Raw genomic sequence first — 9,008 nt, forward strand, 5'->3', positions numbered from 1 at the left:
ATCAAAATTACAAAAACTGGCACATAAAATAAAACTATAGACCAAGATAATTTAGGAAAATTGATGCAAAAAATCAACATAGAATATTAACAATCCAATAGGACATTAAAAGAACAGATCCATAGGGGGTGAGTAGTTTGTTTGAGGAATACAAGGATGATGTAGTAATAGGAAATCTAATATACCTCATCATCACAGTAGATCTAAGAAAAAAAAACTTTTATTGACTCTAAAATTGCTGGAAGACACACAGCAAACTTCAATAAACTCTTAATTTAAAAAATAGTTAATAAAATATGAATATGTGCCTATGCTTTTAACATAATATAACAGAGTATATATATCTCACCCCAAAAGGCAGCATCATGTTTAATGGGGAAATACTAGATGAATTCCCACTAAAGTAAGGAACTAGATACAAATATCTACTATTACTATTATTATTTAATGTTACTTTGGAAATACTGACTAAAACAATCAACAAATAAAATAAATTAGCTGTAAATGAAAAGGGAGGAGGCAAAGCTATCCCTATTTGCAAATGATATGATTGTATTCATAGAAAACCCAACGAAAACAATTGAAAAAGTACCATAAATCAGTAAATTAGTAAGGTACAAAGTAATATAAAGAAATCAGTAACTTTCATAAGTATACACAACTACCAGTAAGGTTGTTGTTTTAATGGAATGAATGACATAATGAAAGAAGACACATATTTAAAATAGTAACAAAAAAAGATAAGACATTTGGGATAAGTATTAAAAATAATAGGTTAAGTTTTATATAAAGAGAACACATTAAAATCACTCTTGAAGGACACAAAAGAGGGTAGACAGTAACTGCTGTCCTGAATAGGGACTGTCAAAAAAAAGCATATTATTTCTCCCTAAATAAATCTATAAGTATAATAGGAACTCCTCAAAACACACAAGATTACACAGTTATTAAGTGGCAGAGCTGTGAGAAGAACTCAGAAGAGCTGTTTCAATGTCAGTGTCCTAACATACTGCACTAAACTGTCTAGAGAGCATCTTCATTCTTTTTTTTATTTATTTAAATTCAAGTTAGTTAACATATAGTGTAGTATTGGTTCCAGAAATAGAACTTAGTGATTGATCACTTAGATATAACATCCAGTGCTTATCACAAGTGCCCTCTTTAATACCCATCACCCATTAGCCCATATCCACACCCACTTCCCCTCCAGAAATCCTCAGTTTGTTCTCTATAGCTAAGAGTCTCTTATGGTTTGCCTCCCTCTCTTTTTACCTTATTTTTTCCTTTCTTTCCCCATGTTTATCTGTTTTGTTTCTTAAATTCCACATATGAGTGGTATCATATAATATTTGCCTTTCTCTACTGACTTATACTGCTTAGCAAAATACACTCTAGTTCCATCCACATTGTTGCAAATAACAAGTTTCATTCTTTTTGATGGCTGAGTAATATTCCATTGTGTATATGTGTATATATATATAAATGTATAAATCTCACATCTTCTTTATCCATTCATCAGTTGATGGACATTTGGGCTCCTTCCATAATTTGGCTATTGTTGATAGTGCCACTATAAACATTGGGGTGCATGTGTCCCCTTGAACCAGCACTTTGTATCCTTTGGGTAAATACCTGGTAGCACAATTGGTAGTCATAGGGTAGCTCTATTTTTAACTTTTTGAGGAACCTCCATACTGTTTTCCAGAGTGGGTGTACCAGTTTGCATTCCCATCAACAGTGTAAGAGGGTTCTCCTTTCTCCTCATCCTCACCAAAATCTGTTGTTTCCTGAGTTGTTAATTTTAGTTATTCTGACAGGAGTGAGGTGGTATCTCATCATGGTTTTGATTTGTATTTCCCTGATGATGAGAGATGTTGAGCACGTTTTCATGTGTCTGTTAGCCATTTGTATGTCTTCATTGGAGAAATGTCTCTTCATGTCTTCTGCCCATTTCTTAACTGGATTATTTATTTTGGGGGTGTTAATTTTGATGAGTTCTTTATAGATTTTGTATACTAACCCTTTATCAGATATGTCATTTGCAAATATCTTCTCCCATTCCATTGGTTGCCTTTTAGTTTTGTTGATTATTTCCTTCACTGTACAGAAGCTTTTCATCTTGATGAAGTCCCAATATTTCATTTTTGCTTTTGTTTCCCTTGCCTCCAGAGACATATCTAGTAAGAAGTTGCTGAGGCTAAGGTCAAAAAGGTTGCTGTCTGCTTTATCCTTTAGGATTTTGATGGCTCCCTATCTCACATTTAGGTCTTTCATCCATTTTGAATTTATTTTTGTGTATGGTGAGAGAAAGTGGTTCAGTTTCATTCTTCTGTACGTGGCTGTCCAATTTTCCCAACACTATTTGTTGAAGAGACTGTCTTTTTTCCATTGGATATTCTTTCCTGCTTTGTCAAAAATTAGTTGGCCATATAGTTTTGGGTCCATTTCCAGGTTCTCTGTTCTGTTCCATTGATCTATATGTCTGCTTTTGTGCCAGTACCACAGTGTCTTGATGATTATAGCTTTGTAATACAGCTTAAAGTCTTGAATTGTGATGCCTCCCACTTTGCTTTTCTTTTTCAACATTACTTTGGCTATTTGGGGTCTTTTCTAGTTCCATACAAATTTCAGAATTGTGTGTTCCAGCTCTGTTAAAAATGCTGTTGGTTTTTTGATAGGGATTGCACTGAATGTGCAGATTGCATTGGGTAGTATAGCCATTTTAAATATTTTATTTAATTATTTGTGAGAAAGAGAGCATGCACAAAAGAACATAATCAGGGGGAGGGGCAGAGGGGGAGGGAGAAGCAGACTTCCTGCTGAACAGGGAGCCCAGTGCAGAGCTGGACCCCAGGACCCTGGATCATGACCTGAACTGAAGACAGACGCTTAACCAACAGCCTCCCAGGAGCCCCAGTAGTATAGCCATTTTATCAGTATTTGTTATTCCAATCCAAGAACATGGAATGTCTTTTCCATTTCTTTGTGTCTTCTTCAATTTCTCTCAGAAGTGTTCTATTGTTTTCAGAGTACAGATCTTTTGGTTAGGTTTATTCCTAAGTATCTTATGGTTTTGGGTACAATTGTAAATGGGATCAATTCCCTGATTTCTCTTTCTGCTGCTTTGTTATTGGTGTATAGAAATGCAACGGATTTCTGTACATTGATTTTATATCCTGTAATTTTGCTGAATTCATGTATCAGTTCTAGCAATTTTTCAGTAGAGTCTTTCGGGTTTTGTACATAGAGTATCATGCTGTCTGCAAAGAGTGAAAGTTTGACTTCTTCCTTCTCGATTTGGATTCCCTTTATTTCTTTTTGTTGTCTGATTGCTGAGGCTAGGACTTCCAGCAGTATGTTGAACAATAGTGGTGAGAGTGGACATCCCTGTCATGCTCCTGACCTTAGGGGAAAACTCTCAGTTTTTCCCCATGGAGGATGATATTAGCTGTGGGTCTTTTGTATATGGACTTCATGATGTTGAGCTATGCTCCGTCTTTCCCTACTTTCTTGAGGGTTTTTATGAAGAAAGGATGCTGTAGTTTGTCAAATGCTTTTTCTGCATCTATTTGGAGTATCATATGATTTTTATCCTTTCTTTTATTAACGTGGTGTGTCACGCTGATTGATTTGCTGATATTGAACCACGCCTGCAGCCCAGGAATAAATCCCACTTGGTCAGGGTGAATAATCCTTTTAATGTACTATTGGATACTATTGGCTAGTATTTTGGTGAGAATTTTTGCATCCAAGTTCATCAGGGATATTGCCCTGGAATTCTCCTTCTTAGTGGGGTCTTTGTCTGGTTTTGGAATCAAGGTAATGCTGGTCTCATAGAATGAGTTTGGAAGTTTTCCTTCCATTTCTATTTCTTGAAACAGCTTCAGAAGAATATGTATTAATTTTTTAAATGTTTGGTAGAGTTCCCTTGGAAAGCCATCTGGCCCTGGACTCTTGTTTGTTGGTGATTCCATTTCTTTACCGGTTATAAGTCTGTTCAAATTTTCCATTTCTTTCTGTTTCAGCTTTGGTAGTTTATATGTTTCTAGGAATTCATCCATTTCTTCCAGATTGCCCAATTTGTTGGTATATAGTTGCTCATAATATGCTCTTATACTTGTTTGTATTTCTGCAGTGTTGGTTGTGATCTCTCTTCTTTCACTTGTGATTTTATTTGGGTCCTTTTTCTTTCCTTTCTGGTAAGCCTGGCTAGGTGTTTATCAATTTTGTTAATTCTTTCAAAGAACCAGCTCCTAGTTTTGTTGATCAGCTCTACTCTTCTGATTTCTATGCCATTTATTTCTGCTCTAATCTTTATTATTTCCCTTCTTCTGCTGGTTTTAGGCTTTATTTGTTGTTCTTTTTCCAAATCCTTTAAGTATAAATTTAGGTTGTGTATTTGAGACTTCTTGTTTCTTAAGGAAGGCCTGTATTGCTATATACTTCCCTGTTATTATGGCCTTTGCTGTGTCCCAAAGGTTTTGGACTGTCATGTGTTCAGTTTCATTTGCTTCCATGTATTTTTTTTTAATTTCTTAATTTCCTGGTTAACCCAGTCATTCTTTAGTAGGATGTTCTTTAACCTCCATGTATTTGTGGTCTTTCCAATTTTTTTCTTGTGGTTGACTTCAAGTTTCATAGCATTGTGGTCTGAAAATATGCATGGTATGATCTCAGTATTTTTTTACTGATTGAGGCCTGATTTGTGACCCAGTATGTGATCTATTCTGGAGAATGTTCCATGTGCACTTGAAAAGAATGTGTATTCTGCTGCTTTAGGATGAAATGCTCTGAATATATCTGTTGAGTCCATCTGGTCCAGCATGTCATTCAAAGCCATTGTTTCCTTGTTGACCTTCTGCTTAGATGATCTGTCCATTGCTGGGAGTGGGGTATTAAAGTCCCCTATATTTTTGTATTATTATCAGTTTCTTTATGTTTTTATTAATGGATTTATATATTTGGTTTCTTCCAAGTTGGTGCATAAATATTTAAAATTGTTAGATCTTCTTGTTGGATAGACCCCCTTTATTATGATATAGTATCCTTTTTCATCTCTTATTACAGTTTTTGATTTAAAATCTAGTTTTTCTGATAGAAGTATGGCTACTCCAGCTTTCTTTTCATGTCCATTAGCCTGATAGATGGTTCTCCATCCCCTCACTTTCAATTTGGAGGTGTCTTTGGATCTAAAATGAGTCTCTTGTAAGCAGCATATCAATGGGTCTTGTTTTTTTATCCATTCTGATACCGTATGTCTTTTGATTGGAACATTGAGTCCATTTACATTCAGAGTAGTTATTGATAGATATGAATTTAGTGCGGTTGTATTACATGTAAAGTTGCTGTTCCTATAGATTGGCCCTGTTGCTTTCTAGTCTTTTTTGCTTTTGGTACTCATTCTTTTTTGTGCAAGATTGTATTCCACTGTATGGATGTAGCAAAATTTACTTACTCATTTTCCTGTTGATTCCCATTTAGATTCTTAGCAACATTTGGTTTTACAAATAATTCACATGTATATATCATTTCACACATGCACACAAACATTTATGGGTTCATTGCTTCTCGGCCTTTTGGCTAAGATCAAGTGCAAACATTTATGGGTTCAATTCCAAAAATGGAATTGTTCAGTCAAATGATATATGCATTTGAAATTTTGATAGATATTGCTAAATTTCCCTTGAATATGTACTACTCCCAGCAACAAATTAAAATGCCTGTTTACATAAATCTTTGGCAATGAGTGTATTATCAAGCCTTTTGATTTTAGCCAATGGGATAATTGAAAAATTGGAACTTGAAGTAGTTTTAACTTGCTTTTCTCTTATTATGAGTCAAGATGTCTATCTTTTCCATTCATAAGAGCTACACCTATCTATCTATAATAAAATTTCTAGGAAATTAGAATGAGTTCCTAATTTCTATATAAGAAACAGTAATTACATTTGGAGGTAGGGTAGAAATTGGGCAAATAAGGCACAGGAGTGAAAGAGGTACTTTCACTGGACAGTATATATATATATATATATATATATATAAATTCTGAACCACATGAAGGGGGTTGAATTGTGTCCTCTCAAAGAGATATGTTGAAGTCCTAACCCCAAGTACCTCAAAATGTGACCTTATTTGAAACTAAAGTCATTGTGGATGTAATTATTTACATTAGGATGCAGTCATACTGGAGGAGGATGGACCCAATATGTAATCCAATATGACTGGCGTCCTAAGAAGAGAAGAAACACAGACTCTGAGACACACAGGGAGAAGGCCATGTGATGCTTGAGGCAGAGACTGGAGTGATGCTGCCAGAAACCAAGGAACACTTGGGGCTACCAGAAGCTGGAAGATGCAAGGAAGGATCCTCCCATAAAAACTTCAAAGGGAGCATGGCCCTGGCAACACTTTGATTTTGGGCTTCGAGACTCCAGAACTCAGACCTGTGAGACAATAATTTAATAATAATAATTTCTTCTGTTTTAAGTCACCCAGTTTGTGGCAATTTGTTGCAATAGCCTAGGAAACTGATAGAAACACCTGACAACTAAAAATATGTATTTAAGTATATTGTCTTGAATGTTATTTAATGGCAACAGTTTGAGTAGGTAATGAATCTAGAAGGCACTTCTCATGTCATACTGGATCTCTTGCTTCATATTAGGGTTTATGGACAACTGAGCTGAACTGTATTAGGCCAATAAGAGAGAAGTATTTGCTTTTGAAACTTAGAGAATTAATAATAATTTAACAAAAACCATTAAAGCCACTCTCTTACAGATTATGCCTTGCTCATTTCTTTTTCTGTATGTATAATTTTGTATCAATTACTGTAAACCTTTGCAGGATATTATGTTAAAGTCAGGAGCTCCTTATAGAATAGAACCTCTTTAAAGCAGTCTACTATTAAGGCTTAAAATATTGAATAGAAGTAGCAGGCTTTTGGGGGGAATTACAGGTTTCACATACTTATAATATGAGAATCTGTGGTGGTCTGGGGTGAGGGAGAATCCATTAAGAGTTATTATTTTCCATTAAAAGCAAAAAGCATACCCAAGGAGTCTTTTGTTAAAAACTGACTTGATTTAAGGAGGAAAGAAGTTGCATAAACAAATGAATCACCAGGAGATGGTTAATCAGCTTTGTGTGACTCATTACAAGAATCCTTTAATACCTGCTAATAACATGCATTTGATATCATATTTATAATGCTGAATAGAATAAAAACACTATAAGCTGCATTAAAGTGTCATTTGTTGAAAATTACTTTAGATGTCTGTTTAAACTAATATAAAAAATCTTAACTAAATGTGTTCTCATATTTGAAACTGCCCTACATTTAGCCCCAGAAATGAATCTACCTGTGCTTGGTGGTCAACTTTCTTGATAAGGATTGGTGAATCCCAAAATTCTGAAAAGTAGGGCAGCTGAGACATTGGGGAGGGAACATAGTCCTCATTCTGATCTGACACTGGATATTAACTCAAGCTGTACTCTTATGGGACAAAGAGCACTGAACAAGGAAAGCAGAGACCTGGGGCCTAGACCCAGTCACTTCACCTTCCATATCACCATTGTCTTATCTGTAAAAGAGACATAATGGTACCAAGATACTTTGTGTTGAATGGTTTTTTCCAACGTGCAAGGTTATCTTGGGATCAGTGTGAGAGTGGACATGAAAGCACTTTGCAGTTTGTGAAATTACATATATGGAATATTATCTTTTTATTTTATGAAGAAGTAGTTTTGTTCTAATAGCTGAATATATTTTTGAATGAATAAAAGAGGAAACAAATGCAAGTCAAGTATGTTGCATTGTGTGATCAGTTAAATCAAGCCCATAGAAACATTTTTTTTTTTTTTTTGTATACGCAACCCAATGTTACATTAGTTTCAGGTGTACAACATAGTGGTTCAACCTTATGCTGTGCTCACCACTAGTGTAGCTACCTTCTGTCACCACACAACACTACTACAGTATTATTGACTATATCTCTTATGCCATGCCTTTTATCCCCATGACTTACTCATTCCATAACTAGAAGCCTGTATCTCCTACTCCCCTTCACCCATTTTCCCAACACTCCACTCCTGCCCCTCTGGCAACCATTAGTTTGTTCTCTGTATTTATATGTCTGATTCTGTTTTTTGTTTATTCATTTGTTTACAAAAATGTATTTTTAAGATGACTGTATAACATTGCATTTATTTGCTTTCCCATGAATTTATGCAAACTTCTATTTTGCATAATTATATTTTAAAATATATCTGTTGATATTAGCCAGAGCACTTTGAAAAATGTGCTAACATTTAATACAGCAATATTTAAGAAGTGGAAATAAAATAAGTATAGATTACACATAAGGCAATTGGCACTTAAAATTCTAAGTATACCATTTTTTAAAATGAATCTCTGAAACAAATAATACATTATATGTTAAGAAAAAAAGAAGAAGATAGCAGGAAGGGAAAAATGAAGGGGGGAAATCGGAGGGGGAGACGAACCATGAGAGACTATGGACTCTGAGAAACAAACTGAGGGTTCTAGAGGGGAGGGGGGTGGGAGGATGTGTTAGCCTGGTGATGGGTATTAAGGCGGGCACGTTCTGCATGGAGCACTGGGTGTTATACGCAAACAATGAATCATGGAACACTACATCAAAAACTAGTGATGTAATGTATGGTGATTAACATAATAATAATTAAAAAAAAAGACAAGCACAGAAAAAAAATAAATAAAAATGAATCTTATTACATTAATACCTTATAGCAGCATAACATTTCATAGTTCAAAAAAATATTTCCACTTACATTACTCTTTGATTTTCACACTCACCACAAGTAGTTATTTATTTCAGTGTACCGGTAAGAAAATGGAGATTTTGAGAGGTTATCAAGGCTATCACTTCTGGTAAATGGCAGAATTGAACTAAAAGTCAGTTTTCTTCCTCTCCAAATCATTGGACTAAGCATCATGATTAATTTATTAAAGATATACGTATTGGGGC

General features: G+C 34.9%; 1 pseudogene; it reads left to right on the plus strand.

Annotated features, from left to right (window-relative positions):
* The first annotated feature begins 5,560 nt into the window (after positions 1-5,560).
* LOC118008463 lies at positions 5,561-5,720 on the plus strand (annotated as a pseudogene).
* The last annotated feature ends 3,288 nt before the right edge of the window (positions 5,721-9,008 follow it).

This window comes from Mirounga leonina, unplaced genomic scaffold (assembly GCF_011800145.1).
Source record: "Mirounga leonina isolate KUSES-001 unplaced genomic scaffold, KU_Mleo_1.0 Mir_101608, whole genome shotgun sequence".
Taxonomy (NCBI): Eukaryota; Metazoa; Chordata; class Mammalia; order Carnivora; family Phocidae; genus Mirounga; species Mirounga leonina.